This window comes from Coregonus clupeaformis, chromosome 16 (genome assembly GCF_020615455.1).
Source record: "Coregonus clupeaformis isolate EN_2021a chromosome 16, ASM2061545v1, whole genome shotgun sequence".
NCBI lineage: Eukaryota > Metazoa > Chordata > Actinopteri > Salmoniformes > Salmonidae > Coregonus > Coregonus clupeaformis.
This window is the reverse complement of record NC_059207.1, coordinates 32,441,869-32,458,101: the sequence shown is the minus strand read 5'-3', so window position 1 is coordinate 32,458,101 and position 16,233 is coordinate 32,441,869.

Genomic DNA, 16,233 nt, shown 5'->3' with positions numbered 1-16,233 from the left:
ATGTTATCAGATCTTCAACCAAAACCTAATATTAGATAAAGGGAACATAAGTGAACAAATAACACAACAATTACATATTTATTTCATTTCTTTCATAAACAAAGTTTCTTTCATAAACAAAGTTATGCAACACCCAATTCCCCTGTGTGAAAAAGTAATTGCCCCCTTACACTCAATAACTGGTTGTGCCACCTTTAGCTGCAATGACTCCAACCAAATGCTTCCTGTAGTTGTTGGATCAGTCTCTCACGTCGCTGTGGAGGAATTTTGGCCCACTCTTCCATGCAGAACTGCTTTAACTCAGTGACGTGTGGGTTTTCAAGCATGAACTGCTCGTTTCAAGTCCTGCCACATCATCTCAATTGGGATTAGGTCTGGACTTTGACTAGGCCATTCCAAAACTTCCAATTTGTTGCTTTTTAGCCATTTTCATGTAGACTTGATTGTGTGTTTTGGATCATTGTCTTGGTGCATGACCCAGCTGCGCTTCAGCTTCAGCTCACAGACGGATGGTCTGACATTCTCCTGTAGAATTCTCTGATACAGAGCAGAATTCATGGTTCCTTCTATTAAGGCAAGTCGTCCAGGTCCTGAGGCAGCAAAGCATCCCCAAACCATCACACCACCACCACCATGCTTGACCTTTGGTATGATGTTCTTACTGTGGAATGCAGTGTTTGGTTTTTGCCAGGCATAATGGGACCCATCTCGTCCAAAAAGTTGACTCAAGTTTGCCAAAAAGCACCTGGATGATCATCAAGACTCTTGGAAGAACGTTCTATGGACAGAGGATTCAAAAGTATAACTTTTTGGACGACATGGTTCCAGTAATGCCTGGCCTAAAGCAACACACAAGTGGTTTAAGGAGAAACATTTCAATGTCTTGGAATGGTCTAGTCAAAGCCCAGACCTCAATCCAATTGAGAATATGTGGTATGACTTAAAGATTGTTGTACACCAGCGGAACCCATCCAACTTGAAGGAGCTGGAGCAGTTTTGCCTTGAAGAATGGGCAAAAATCCCAGTTATGCACGCTCAAGTTTTCTGTTTTCTTATTTCTTGTTTGTTTCACCCCAAAAAATATTTTGCATCTTCAAAGTGGTAGGCATGTGTAAATCAAATGATACAAACCCCCAAAAAATCAGGATGTAAGGCAACAAAATAGGAAAAATGCCAATGGGGGTGAATACTTTCGCAAGCCACTGTACAAATGCCATTTGAAAATAATCCTGCAGCAACAGGAAATGTGAATTGATATGTGGATTATTGAATGGACTTTTTTTGTAGCGGTTGATACATTTTTCGTTAGGGCAAATCAAGTCTGAAATTTGAACGTGGAAATTACAAACTTTAGCCTTTTTAAACCTTGAATACACTACCAGTTTGCATTTTCTGCTGTGCAGAAACATTACTACAACAACAGGATGATCAAATGAAGATATGGCATCTGTAAGGGGCAAGCCAGGGCCACCAGTCAATAAGCACTCTGATAGCACTCTGATAGCACTCTGATAGCACTGGTGATGAAACAGACTACATGGCACTTTATATGGCCTTTAAGTTAATGGTTTATGCAACACTCATAGTTGAACGACCTAAGGGCAGATATGCTCACTGCAACAACTTCCATTATTATCAATTCACTTATGCAAGCTCATGAAACTCCCTTTAAACGTTTGTGTAAAACCTGGTATGGTTGGAATCTTGGCCCTCTCACCCCTAAGGGAGGGCAGCTCCCGCTCAGCCCAGTCAAAGCTCTTCTCTGTCCTAGTACCCCAATGGTCGAACCAGCTTCCTCCTGAATCTAGGACAGCAGAGTTCCTGCCCATCTTCCGAAAACATCTGAAACCCTACCTCTTCAAAGACTATCTTAAATAATCCCACAGCACCCCAACACAACCAGATACAGTTGAAGTCAGAAGTTTACATACACTTAGGTTGGAGTCATTAAAACTAGTTTTTCAATCACTCCACACATTTCTTGTTAACAAACTATAATTTTGGCAAGTCGGTTAGGACATCTACTTTGCGCATGACACAAGTAATTTTTCCAACAATTGTTTACAGACAGATTATTTCACTTATAATTCACTGTATCACAATTCCAGTGGGTCAGAAGTTTACATACACTAAGTTGACTGTGCCTTTAAACAGCTTGGAAAATTCCAGAAAATTATGTCATGGCTTTAGAAGCTTCTGATAGGCTAATTGACATCATTTGAGTCAATTGGAGGTGTACCTGTGGATGTATTTCAAGGCCTACCTTCAAACTCAGTGCCTCTTTGCTTGACATCATGGGAAAATCAAAATAAATCAGCCAAAACCTCAGAAAAAAATTGTAGACCTCCACAAGTCTGGTTCATCCTTGGGAGCAATTTCCAAATGCCTGAAGGTACCACGTTCATCTGTACAAACAATAGTACGCAAGTATAAACACCATGGGACCACGTAGCCGTCATACCGCTCAGGAAGGAGACGCATTCTGTCTCCTAGAGGTGAACGTACTTTGGTGCGAAAAGTGCAAATCAATCCCAGAACAACAGCAAAGGACCTTGTGAAGATGCTGGAGGAGACAGGTACAAAAGTATCTATATCCACAGTAAAACGAGTCCTATATTGACATAAGCTGAAAGGCCGCTCAGCAAGGAAGAAGCCACTGCTCCAAAACCGCCATAAAAAAGCCAGACTACGGTTTGCAACTGCACAAAGATCGTACTTTTTGGAGAAATGTCCTCTGGTCTGATGAAACAAAAATATAACTATTTGGCCATAATGACCATTGTTATGTTTGGAGGAAAAGGGGGGGGCTTGCAAGCCGAAGAACACCATCCCAACCGTGAAGCACGGGGGTGGCGGCATCATGCTGTGGGGGTGCTTTGCTGCAGGAGGGACTGGTGCACTTCACAAAATAGATGGCATCATGAGGAAGGAAAATTACATGGATATATTGAAGCAACGTCTCAAGACATCAGTCAGGAAGTTAAAGCTTGGTCGCAAATGATTCTTCCAAATGGACAATGACCCCAAGCATAATTCCAAAGTTGGGGCAAAATGGCTTAAGGACAACAAAGTCAAGGTATTGGAGTGGCCATCACAAAGCCCTGACCTCAATCCTATAGAAAATGTGTGGGCAGAACTGAAAAAGCATGTGCGAGCAAGGAGGCCTACAAACCTGACTCAGTTACACCAGCTCTGTCAGGAGGAATGGGCCAAAATTCACCCAACTTATTGTGAGAAGTTTGTGGAAGGCTACCCAAAACGTTTGACCCAAGTTAAACAATTTAAAGGCAACGCTACCAAATACTAATTGAGTGTATGTAAACTTCTGACCCACTGGGAATGTGATGAAATAAATAAAAGCTGAAATAAATCATTCTCTCTACTATTATTCTGACATTTCACATTCTTAAAATAAAGTGGTGATCCTAACTGACCTAAGACAGGGACTTTTTACTAGGATTAAATGTCAGGAATTGTGAAAGACTGAGTTTAAATGTATTTGGCTAAGGTGTACGTAATCTTCCGACTTCAACTGTATGTCGTAGTGGTGGAGTAGGGGCCTGAGGGCACACAGTGTGTTGTGAAATCTGTGAATGTATTGTAATGTTTTTAAAAATTGTATAACTGCCTTAATTTTGCTGGACCCCAGGAAGAGTAATGGGGATCCATAATAAATACAAAACAATCGTACTTGACTATTTCCCCCCTACTAGCACTGACTTTGCTGATTATTGAGGAAAAATGTACTTACAATGACTGAGATGTGGTTATCCCACCTAGCTAGCTTAAGATAAATGCAAGTCGCTCTGGGTAAAATATCAAAATGAATGACATGAGAAAATAATTATTGCAATTTTTCTATCTCAGAAAGAAACATTTTGGGATTACACAACTATTAGTTAACACACTGAATCAAATACACCCCAAAAATACACTTTAAAGTTAGGGCAACAGCCCAAATACCTTACATTATGCATTAACCCATTGTTAAGATACTGTCCATCTTGCAAATTTGGGCCCAGGGCATGTGAGTGGGACTGCCAACTCCCTGATGCAATATTGGCCAAGTGTTGGGTGACTTGATTGGGTGACACCAAAGCACATAAACTCTATCAAGACAAGCCAAACCAGGACCATTGCACAACATTGCACGACATGGTTTGGTTTGTATTGGAATATACATTTATCTGATGCAATCTCCTTATAGAAATCACATGCAAAAAAGAGGAAGGGTTTTTCCCTCCGAAAAGATCTAAGGGCTCTATTTAATCTGTAAAGCTGTACAGATTCCGCCATAGAAATGTTAAGGTAAAGCGGGAGCATTGCCTTTAAATTTCAATCACCCAGTAAAGCTATGCTTCCGCAATGTGGATTGAATAGAGCCCTAAATGGGACACTGGTTGAGTAACCGTTGTTGGATTTATTGATAAGAATGACTTCTTCAGTTTTTGTTATTTTTCTCAGACCTGTGTGTAGGGGGATTGACAGTTGGGTCATTCCACCTCAAAAGGAACAAGAAGGAGGATTTCGACACTCACCATCTCAGATTGTTCTGAAATCGTTTCTGTAGTTAGTAACAGATACAATTAGCATTCCTGAAACATTATTTTGTTGAAATATAATTTGATCTCAGAGAAATTAAACGAATATATTGTACCCAAATTGGCCATTATAATTTCTAGGATTCAGGTAATATTCAATAAATACAGTATCCAAAGTTCTTCCTACCAATGAATTAGACATGAGGAAAACAAAAGCCACCCACGGACACCCCACACCCCACGTCAATCCCTCCCCAACAACCAGTATACAGTATTAGTTCTCTATGTTTGACAATTAGTATGAAACTGTGGCTTGGAGTATTGCTTCTCCGTACTATGAAATGTATTCTCTGTGAATCTGGTGATGGTTTTCAGAGAAATGTGTCATTGAAGTCGCTTGCATTATTTACCATCAAGTAGTGTGAAAGTACCATGTTTTGACCACTAGATGCTGCTGTTCCTACTAGACCGCCAAACTATTTTATCAATTTTGCTGTTATCTTGTGTTTATTGAATAGATCACAACATTTCTTTTTGCAACTTTGCGTAGAAAACAATAGATTTGGCTCATTATAAATTAAATTGTGTGGTCATCATCCTCACAATTCAAGCCAGTCCTCCATGAAAGAAATTCAGTTTGTCCTTCTCTTAGCAACCGAATGCTTCAATCCAACTCTCCTTGAATAGTCCAACAAGTGGCAGCTCTCTGCGAGGGCTATCCCTATGGTGCAATTCTCATATGAAGATCTTTTCTAAAAGCACAAAACTTCGCTGGAGAAATGGGACAGGGACTAAATGTTGTGAAAACCCTAATAAAATAATACATTGCATGGCAGTCTTATGTTTTTCAAAAAAAAAATTTAGGAAACCGTTTTATATGTATTATAATTATTGACATTTACCATTAAACCCAATACCATTACCATTGCAAAACACTATATAATGTGTGTTTGGGACTTTTACCACTGAAGCCCATTAGAGACCATGACATTGAAACCATTAGAACTGCTGTAGCCTAATGGTTTGCTTGTTCACCAGGAATGGTCTCATTCACTCACTCATCCCGTTGCGCCGGCTGGTGCATTGGGCAGCAACAAAGGCACTCCATTTCTGTCTGAATGGTCTAAGAGTAACTAATCCAGACCTTTTTTGAAGGGAATAAACCACACACAAAGGGGCTATTTCCTGGACACAGATTAAGCGTAAAAGAAGGACATAGTATGGAGAAGCAAAACTCACAGCCGCAGCTTCAAATTTGTCAAACATAGAGAACTGATACTGTATACTAGTTGTTGTGGTTGGATTGGCATGGGGTATGGGGTGTCCGTGGGTAGCTTTAGGATTTTTTTGGGGGGGTTCCTCATGCCTTACTCATTGGTAGGAATAAGTTTGGTCCAAATCGGATTTTGGGTATTATATTTATTGAATATGATCTGAATCCTATAAATTAAAATGGCCACATTAGGTGAAATCAATTAGATTAATTTCTCCGAGATCAAATTAAATTTCAACAAAATAATGTTTCAAGGACGCCTATCTTACATGTTTCTAACAACATAAATGATTTTGGAACAATTTAAGAGGGTGAGTGTCATGACTTGTTGAAATGACATGGAACGACTCAGCTCTCTGTTCTCCCTGATGCAACATGGGGCTGGTGTTGAGACAGTGGGGAACGTGGCAGTGCCATTGTGTGTCAGCCACATACCCAGGCACAATCACTCCCAAAAAATGCTTTGTCATTCTAACTGGGGCAGCTGATGTGGAGCAGGATGTTTGGATTAACACATGGCTTGATAATAATAGGATCGACCGTTGACTCATACTGTATGGCCCTCTTCTGCTCTTTCATATGACAATGAGTGAAATTAGAAAAGTATCAAACTAAAGATGATGTTGCAGATTCCTTTCAGATGCAATATGCTTTTTTTGGCGAATCAATTTTGCTGGCACAGATTCTGTTGGGTTTTCACTCGCACTGTACTTTTTGCTCCTAAATTGAGATGACTAACTCATTTCTGGCATGGTAGATGTTTATCCCTGTCATGCATGGCATTGAATGAGGGAGGGGTACCACTTTTAACTGTCTGCTGTTGACTGCTAATCACTAATATATACAGTGGGGAGAACAAGTATTTGATACACTGCCGATTTTCCTACTTACAAAGCATGTAGAGGTCTGTAATTTTTATCATAGGTACACTTCAACAGTGAGAGGCGGAATCTAAAACAAAAATCCAGAAAATCACATTGTATGATTTTTAAGTAATTAATTTGCATTTTATTGCATGACATAAGTATTTGATACATCAGAAAAGCAGAACTTAATATTTGGTACAGAAACCTTTGTTTGCAATTACAGAGATCATACGTTTCCTGTAGGTCTTGACCAGGTTTGCACACACTGCAGCAGGGATTTTGGCCCACTCCTCCATACAGACCTTCTCCAGATCCTTCAGGTTTCGGGGCTGTCACTGGGCAATACGGACTTTCAGCTCCCTCCAAAGATTTTCTATTGGGTTCAGGTCTGGGGACTGGCTAGGCCACTCCAGGACCTAGAGATGCTTCTTACGGAGCCACTCCTTAGATGCCCTGGCTGTGTGTTTCGGGTCGTTGTCATGCTGGAAGACCCAGCCACCACCCATCTTCAATGCTCTTACTGAGGGAAGGAGGTTGTTGGCCAAGATCTCGCGATACATGGTCCCATCCATCCTCACCTCAATATGGTGCAGTCATCCTGTCCCCTTTGCAGAAAAGCATCCCCAAAGAATGATGTTTCCACCTCCATGCTTCACGGTTGGGATGGTGTTCTTGGGGTTGTACTCATCCTTCTTCTTCCTCCAAACACAGCGAGTGGAGTTTAGACCAAAAAGCTCTATTTTTGTCTCATCAGACCACATGACCTTCTCCCATTCCTCCTCTGGATCATCCAGATGGTCATTGGAAAACTTCAGACGGGCCTGGACATGCGCTGGCTTGAGCAGGGGGACCTTGCGTGCACTGCAGGATTTTAATCCATGACGGTGTATTGTGTTACTAATGGTTTTCTTTGAGACTGTGGTCCCAGCTCTCTTCAGGTCATTGTCCAGGTCCTGCCGTGTAGTTCTGGGCTGATCCCTCACCTTCCTCATGATTATTGATGCCCCACGAGGTGAGATCTTGCATGGAGCCCCAGACCGAGGGTGATTGACCGTCATCTTGAACTTCTTCAATTTTCTAATAATTGCGCCAACAGTTGTTGCCTTCTCACCAAGCTGCTTGCCTATTGTCCTGCAGCCCATCCCAGCCTTGTGCAGGTCTACTAATTTTATCCCTGATGTCCTTACACAGCTCTCTGGTCTTGGCCATTGTGGAGAGGTTGGAGTCTGTTTGATTGAGTGTGTGGACAGGTGTCTTTTATACAGGTAACGAGTTCAAACAGGTGTAGTTAATACAGGTAATAAGTGGAGAACAGGAGGGCTTCTTAAAGAAAAACTAACAGGTCTGTGAGAGCCGGAATTCTTACTGGTTGGTAGGTGATCAAATACTTATGTCATGCAATAAAATGCATTTACTTACAATTACTTAAAAATCAAACAATGTGATTTTCTGGATTTTTTTTTTTGATTCCGTCTCTCACAGTTGAAGTGTACCTATGATAATTACAGACCTCTACATGCTTTGTAAGTAGGAAAACCTGCAAAATCGGCAGTGTATCAAATACTTGTTCTCCCCACTGTATCTCAGTGTTGTGCCAAGTGGTCTCATTTTTATTTTCTGTCATCCTCTCTTTGACTTTCTTTTAGCATCCTCAGCCCTGTAAAAGGTGCCGTAACTAGGGTTGTAAAATTCTGAGAACTTTCAATAAATTCCCTGGTTGGAGGATTCCAGATTTCCTTCATATTCCCTCCTGATTCCGAAAAACATCCTCCAACTGTGATTTTGGGAAAACCAGGGAATTTATTGAAAGTTACCAGAATTTTGCAACCCTAGCCATGACCTTTCATTATCAGTAATCATTAGGAAATATAATCCCACCCTTAATCCCATATTTTGAGAAAGAATGGAATGGAAAATGCTGCAGGCTGGATGAAGGCCTCTCTTGATGCAAGACTAGAGGCAAGCCCAGGACTATATTGGACCCTTCTATTATATAAATAACTTTGTGTGTGTCTGTGTTACTGTTGGTGTCATTATGTAGGTCATACAGTGATGCCAAACATACGCCAATCATACACACACCCATACTTGACGTAGACCACGGTTTCCCAAACTCAGTCCTGCCCCCCTAGCACTACACAGCTGATTCAAATAACCAACTCATCATCAAGCTTTGATTATTTGAATCAGCTGTGTAGTGCTAGGACCAAAACCAAAACGTGCACCCGGGAGGGTATTGGCCTTTACTTTAGTATGTATTGCACTGGATGTTTGTCATTAGATGCTGCTGATCTACAGTGCCCCTTGTTGTGGCCAGACCATCTGTGGTACAAATGCTCGCCTGGTAATGGAGCACTCTATAAAACACTTCCATGCCCCCAGGTATTTTAAGGAGTAGAAAGTACAGCTGGAAAGCTATACTGTACATGCAGACATATTGCACGTGGCTCAGCAATCAATTCTAGAGGTAATGAATCCATCAGTGAATGAAGCTGTACTGAGTGGGATGATTGTAATGTCTAAAATTATCTATTTTTCATCTCTCTCAGAGGTCTTATGTCATTGATATTCCATGAACATAAATTGGGAGGTCCATTTAGAGAGCACCAAGTAACCCCACTTTCTGACTAGCACAAGGCTCATACAGTATCAACCACACAATAAAGTGCACTGAAATGTGTGATAAGATAGTGTTGAAGGAGTCAGGCGCAGGAGAGTAAATCACAGAAACAGGCTTTAATCCGAAAAATACAGGTTTACACAGAAATGCGTCAAACACACTCCAGGGCACAAAACAGGTGCACTTGAAAATACAAGGCACACGGGAAAAATACTCCCGTCGATACTAAATACAAGCGCTCCACCGAGCTACTAACTTCCACAACAAACAATCGCCCACAGTGACAAGGGGGCAGAGGGAACACTTATAAATTGATTAATTAGGGGAATAGAACCAGGTGTGTGTGATTGACAAGACAATTCATATGATGATTGGGGCGGCAGTGGTTAGTACTCCGGTGACAACGAACGCCGAAGCCTGCCCGAACAAGGAGGGGAGGCAGCCTCGGTGGAAGTCGTGACAGTCTGTGCTAATTTTAAGGTGTCGATGATCATTTTGGGGTGCCGGTACTCTTATTTTAGAGCCAATATTCTATGAGGTTCCGGAACATATGGGTACTCAAGCAGTAGCAAATTTGAGGTGTGCACCAGTTCAAGCACTGCTTATAGCAGACTTAAAACAACCATCCAAAATGTGATTTACAGTTCTGCCAAGTGTTGCAATGATTAGGGACATACATGCCCGGAAGCAATAACCTGATAAACCTGAAAATAAGTTTATGACAAAGTATGTTCTCTTACATAACTGAATTCCAGGTTTCACAAAAAGCCTCCATTTCATATGTAACTTAATCAATAGCCCTGCCATTGAACATTGAGTACCTTTTTGAGGGCACAGATAACATTAACAATGTCTGTGCATGGAATGATTTGCTGTCGCTTTAACTGTAGAGTGGCACCGTTTGGTTTCATTGAAGAGCATAGTACTAAGAGGAGCTGGACCGGACCATGACCACCTGTTTATAAATTCTGAACATTTGATGCAAAATAGAATGTGATATATCTGCAGTTTACAGACTTCAGGCAAAAATATATAAATTGTGAATGATAAGAAATTCCCATCTGTGATGTTTAATTAATGCAAATACATTTAGGGTGCACATCAAAATCATGCATTATTTTACCAAATTGAGTAAAGTTTCTTCCTTTTTGTACGGTTTGTGTTTTTATACCTCCTGCCCCTGAACATTTCTCTTAGTGACAGGTTACTCAGCTTGTACAGTATAGGCTGAGCTATAGGCTGTACAAAAGACTTCTGACCTATTTTGCCATGAATGTTTTGATTTGAAACTGCACACATTCCAGCCTGGTCTCATAGACTAGACGTAGCATAGTAAAAGTAGACACTAAAATAGCATGAAATCTTACATTTTGTATGGTTACATAAGACAGATGGTTACTTAAGGCAAAAAAATTTGCGAGTTCAAATCTCATCATAGACAACTTTAGCATTTTAGTTAATTTGCAACTTTTCATATACTTACTACTTTTTAGCTACTTTGCAACTACTTAGCATGTTACCTAACCCTTCCGCTAACCCTAACTTTAACCCTTTTAGCTAACCCTTTAAGATAACCCTTACACTAACCCTTTAACCTAACTCCTAATCTTAACCCTAACCCCTAGCCCTGGACTGCCCAACCCTGTTCCTGGAGAGCTACCGTCCTGTAGGTTTTTGCTCCAACCCTAATCTAGCATACCTGATTCTAATAATTAGCAGGTTGATAAGATGAATCAGGTTAGTAACACCTGGGGTTGGAGCGAAAACCTACAGGAGGGTAGCTCTCCAGGAACAGGGTTGGGCAACCTTGCCCTAGCCTATGTAACCGGTGTGAAATGGCTAGCTAGTTAGCGGTGCGCGCTAGTAGCGTTTCAATCGGTGACGTCACTCATTCTGAGACCTTGAAGTAGTTGTTTCCCTTGCTCTGCAAGGGCTGCGGCTTTTGTGGAGCAATGGGTAACGGTGCTTCGAGGGTGACTGTTGTTGATGTGTGCAGAGGGTCCCTGGTTCAAGCCCAGGTAGGGGCGAGGAGAGGGACGGAAGCAACACTGTTACACCTAGCTAACATTAGCCAGCTAGCTAATGTTATCCACCTAGGTAGAATTCGTAACATACAGTGGGGAAAAAAAGTATTTAGTCAGCCACCAATTGTGCAAGTTATCCCACTTAAAAAGACGAGAGAGGCCTGTAATTTTCATCATAGGTACACGTCAACTATGACAGACAAATTGAGGAAAAAAAATCCAGAAAATCCCATTGTAGGATTTTTTATGAATTTATTTGCAAATTATGGTGGAAAATAAGTATTTGGTCACCTACAAACAAGCAAGATTTCTGGCTCTCACAGACCTGTAACTTCTTCTTTACGAGGCTCCTCTGTCCTCCACTCGTTACCTGTATTAATGGCACCTGTTTGAACTTGTTATCAGTATAAAAGACACCTGTCCACAACCTCAAACAGTCACACTCCAAACTCCACTATGGCCAAGACCAAAGAGCTGTCCAAGAACACCAGAAACGAAATTGTAGACCTGCACCAGGCTGGGAAGACTGAATCTGCAATAGGTAAGCAGCTTGGTTTGAAGAAATCAACTGTGGGAGCAATTATTAGGAAATGGAAGACATACATGACCACTGATAATCTCCCTCGATCTGGGGCTCCACGCAAGATCTCACCCCGTGGGGTCAAAATGATCACAAGAACGGTGAGCAAAAATCCCAGAACCACACGGGGGGACCTAGTGAATGACCTGCAGAGAGCTGGGACCAAAGTAACAAAGCCTACCATCAGTAACACACTACGCCGCCAGGGACTCAAATCCTGCAGTGCAAGACGTGTCCCCCTGCTTCAGGCCCGTCTGAAGTTTGCTAGAGTGCATTTGGATGATCCAGAAGAGGATTGGGAGAATTTCATATGGTCAGATGAAACCAAAATAGAACTTTTTGGTAAAAGCTCAACTCGTCGTGTTTGGAGGACAAAGAATGCTGAGTTGCATCCAAAGAACACCATACCTACTGTGAAGCATGGGGGTGGAAATATCATGCTTTGGGGCTGTTTTTCTGCAAAGGGACCAGGACGACTGATCCGTGTAAAGGAAAGAATGAATGGGGCCATGTATCGTGAGATTTTGAGTGAAAACCTCCTTCCATCAGCAAGGGCATTGAAGATGAAACGTGGCTGGGTCTTTCAGCATGACAATGATCCCAAACACACCGCCCGGGCAACGAAGGAGTGGCTTCGTAAGAAGCATTTCAAGGTCCTGGAGTGGCCTAGCCAGTCTCCAGATCTCAACCCCATAGAAAATCTTTGGAGGGAGTTGAAAGTCCGTGTTGCCCAGTGACAGCCCCAAAACATCACTGCTCTAGAGGAGATCTGCATGGAGGAATGGGCCAAAATACCAGCAACAGTGTGTGAAAACCTTGTGAAGACTTACAGAAAACGTTTGACCTGTGTCATTGCCAACAAAGGGTATATAACAAAGTATTGAGTAACTTTTGTTATTGACCAAATACTTATTTTCCACCATAATTTGCAAATAAATTCATTAAAAATCCTACAATGTGATTTTCTGGATTTTTTTCTTCTCATTTTGTCTGTCATAGTTGACGTGTACCTATGATGAAAATTACAGGCCTCTCTCATCTTTTTAAGTGGGAGAACTTGCACAATTGGTGGCTGACTAAACTTTTTTCCCCCACTGTATCATAAGTTTAGCAAATTTGTAACATATAATACTAAATATAATTCGTAACATATCATACGAAATGGGTGATGGACAACCACAAATTAATACATACCATATGAAAGGTAACATATCATACTAAATGGAGTGTCTCGGATTTACATAAAGAATAATACGAAATGCTCTGAGACCAGGTTGCACATTCACTGGTACTTTGCCTGCCAGGAAAGGTAAAGGAGAACAGATAGAATCAAACTCTCTCAGTGGTAAACAGAAGCTTCTGGTGGTTTCTGAAGCCAATTTGGCATGTTGAATTGATTTTCTGTAGTGTTTGAACCTCTTTGGCAATAAACTGTTATGACCCCAACATTTGTGCAAACCCATGTTGTTGCAAACCAAATGTTAGACTAGAAGCAAGGGGATATGTTGTCTAGATGCTTTTTACAGTTGAGATCAAGTTAAGGAATTGGCTGGCTGGGCTGATGGGACAGTGGATGCGCAGGGATTTCTCAGATAGAACAGAAAAGAAGATGCCCATTTTTGCGTCATAGGCTTAACCGTGCTAAAAAAAAAATTGGGGAATGACTTAGAACGCATCCCAACCAATCACAATGCTTGTTTTGACCAACCCGTTGTAGAATATACATTTCGTAATGGTTAGGTTGTTGTGAATGCGCTGATATAAGTAGCACACGTGACATCCCGGCAACTTTGAGAAAATAACACTTTATATCGAAGTTGTGCCTGTATCTGCATGCGTATCTGCATGGTCCCATCTGATCTTGCCTCCTCCCGACTGCTTTCCATTCTTTAAGACATTTATTTTCATTGTTAGAGCGGCCACTTGAGTATCTGGTCAATATAATGGATAATCTGTGATATAATGACGAGATGCCTATGTCTCCGCCATAACAATGGGATTTGTTGTCCACAGAGTGGAACTGCGGTCTGTTGCCAGGATGTCACATTCATCCCACTTATATCAGTCGTGGTCAAAAGTTTTGAGAATGACAAGTATTGGTCTTCACAAAGTTCGCTGCTTCAGTGTTATGAGATATTTTTGTCAGATGTTACTATGGTATACTGAAGTATAATTACAAGCATTCCATAAGTGTCAAAGGCTTTTATTGACAATTACATTAAGTTTATGCAAACAGTCAATATTTGCAGTGTTGACCCTTCTTTTTCAAGACCTCTGCAATCCGCCCTGGCATGCTGTCAATTAACTTCTGGGCCACATCCTGACTGATGGCAGCTCATTATTGCATAATCAATGCTTGGAGTTTGTCAGAATTTGTGGGTTTTTGCTTGTCCACCCGCCTCTTGAGGATCGACCACTAGTTCTCAATGGGATTAAGGTCTGGGGAGTTTCCTGGCCATGGACCCAAAATGTCGATGTATTGTTCCCCGAGCCGCTTAGTTATCACTTTTGCCTTATGGCAAGGTGCTCCATCATGCTGGAAAAGGCCTTGGTCGTCACCAAACTGTTCTTGGATGGTTGGGAGAAGTTGCTCTTGGAGGATGTGTTGGTACCATTCTTTATTCATGGCTGTGTTCTTAGGCAAAATTGTGAGTGAGCCCACTCCCTTGGCTGAGAAGCAACCCCACACATGAATGGTCTCAGGATGCTTTACTGTTGGCATGACACAGGACTGATAGTAGTGCTCACCTTGTCTTCTCCGGACAAGGTGTTTTCCGGATGCCCCAAACAATCGGAAAGGGGATTCATCAGAGAAAATGACTTTACCCCAGTCCTCAGCAGTCCAATCCCTATACCTTTTGCAGAATATCAGTCTGTCCCTGATGTTTTTCCTGGAGAGAAGTGGATTCTTTGCTGCCCTTCTTGACACCAGGCCATCCTCCAAAAGTCTTCACCTCACTGTGCGTGCAGATGCACTCGCACCTGCCTGCTGCCATTCCTGAGCAAGCTCTGCACTGGTGGTGCCCCGATCCCGCAGCTGAATCAACTTTAGGAGACAGTCCTGGTGCTTGCTGGACTTTCTTGGGCGCCCTGAAGCCTTCTTCACAACAATTGAACCCCTCTCCTTGAAGTTCTTGATGATCCGATAAATGGTTGATTTAGGTGCAATCTTACTAGCAGCAATAACCTTGCCTGTGAAGCCCTTTTTGTGCAAAGCAATGATGACGGCACGTGTTTCCTTGCCGGTAACCATGGTTAACAGAGAAAGAACAATGATTTCAAGCACCACCCTCCTTTTAAAGCTTCCAGTCTGTTATTCTAACTCAATCAGCATGACAGAGTGATCTCCAGCCCTGTCCTCATCAACACTCTCACCTGTGTTAACGAGAGAATCACTGACATGATGGCAGCTGGTCCTTTTGTGGCAGGGCTGAAATGCAGTGAAAATGTTTTTGTGGGATTAAGTTCATTTTCATGGCAAAGAGGGACTTTGCAATTAATTGCAATTCATCTGATCACTCTTCATGACATTCTGGAGTATATGCAAATTGCCATCATCAAAACTGAGGCAGCAGACTTTGTGAAAATTAGTATTTGTGTCATTCTCAAAACTTTTGACCACGACTGTACTCATAACAACCTGGGCCCGGTTTCCCGAAAGCGATGGAATTTAGGCTTACGAGTGTTTTAACAATGCAACTTTCCTACAACAGTCGAAGATGTAACATTCGTTTCCCCAAACACCACGCAGAGAGAACAGTCGCTAAGAGCGTAGTTGGAGCGTTTGTCGATGCTGATAGGATCGAAATATCATGATTCTCCTGTCAAAGCTTTCCTTAACATTATAATTATTTCACAATACTGACGACGGATCAGCTCCTAGAGAAATATTAGGCCTACCTCCTATGGCTGCAAATATTGAGGTGGCTTATTCTAATGCTTACCCAATCAATAAAAATGCACTAAATAACCGATTTGGTACATCATTGCGCACATGCTAGGCTACACATCATAAAATATATTGAGACAAATTACAGACAAGTAGCAAAATATAACTAAATTGATTGAACATGGAATGTATTTCAATATGATTTAAATAGGCCTATAGCCTACTGTTTATATTTTAATGCAGTCATCTCGGTTTTCATTTGAAGCATCTTTTTATACGTCGTTTGGTTGTTGCATGGTAACTTTGAATGTGTAGTAAACTTTGTTCTGAAGTTATCGGCGGTCACAGAAACGGATAAACCATGTGATTCCATGTTTAGCGGGATATTCTGTGTATGAAGTAATGCGAGAGAGCAAAAAAAGCATCTAACGACGCACTTA